A 990-nucleotide genomic window follows, 5' to 3' on the forward strand; every position below is an offset into this window, starting at 1 on the left:
CATGTTTTGGTCTAGGTGAGGATGGTGACCTGCCCTCCTTCCACACCTCTGCTGCAGCTTCGATGTCCCCAGTGCCAGTGAACCCCCTTGTGCGGGAGCGCGGTGGCCCTGGGCAGAGCCCAGCAGGGACCCCCCCGCCTGGCCCTTGCCCCCTTGATGATGTGCAGGATGGAGAGATCTTCCTGTCCCCGCTCCCAGGGCTTGGCTGCGCTGATACCAGGGCAGGCAGGATCCAGGGGACAGGGGAGAGGACTGGGGGGTCCCCATCACAGCTCGGCTCTCCCGGCAGCACCCTGGCTGTCCCACTGTTAGCAAAGCTGAAAAAAGAAAAACCCAAACCAAAAAGTTGCATTTTACATCTTGGTTTCTTTTAGCCTTAGCTGTTGGGTATGGTTTGTACAAATCTGCTGATGGTGGCTGGAAAGCGCTGAGGTGGAGTTAGTTATCAGTTACCTGTGAAGAGTGCTCATCTGCCCCAGGAAATTGTCTTTGCAAACAGCCTGATGCCCAGCAGCATCACACCAACTCACCCATGCCCACCTGCTTGAATAGCCAAACAGGGGCAGGCACATTTTTGGAGGGTTACGTCTTTATTGCTCTATTACCAGTTCTTTGAAGCTTTACTGCAGCGTGGAGGAAGAAATGCTCCATTTATTCAGCCCCTTTTTATCCTTCAGTGCAACAGCAGTTGCCTGAATGAACAAAATATTTAAAAGCTGGTAAATGAGAAGCTGGTATTATTTATCAGCCATGGGGGAAATTTTAAAGCAGCTTCTGTAATGCTTAAATATTAACTGATTTATTGGCCTTGTCTTCAGAGAAAAGGTAGAATACCTTTTTATATCCCAGATATTAGTAGGGTTAATACTGGCTAACCTTAAGGTTCATCACAATGAAGGGGAGGGGAAAAAAAAAGGTATTTTTAGAAGCTGAACAATGTTTATTTCTCCTCTTTAAAAATAATCATGGTGGAATTCAGACTTTCACTGA

The sequence above is a fragment of the Egretta garzetta genome, unplaced genomic scaffold (genome assembly GCF_000687185.1).
Source record: "Egretta garzetta isolate BGI_Z169 unplaced genomic scaffold, ASM68718v1 scaffold172, whole genome shotgun sequence".
NCBI classification, from domain to species: domain Eukaryota; kingdom Metazoa; phylum Chordata; class Aves; order Pelecaniformes; family Ardeidae; genus Egretta; species Egretta garzetta.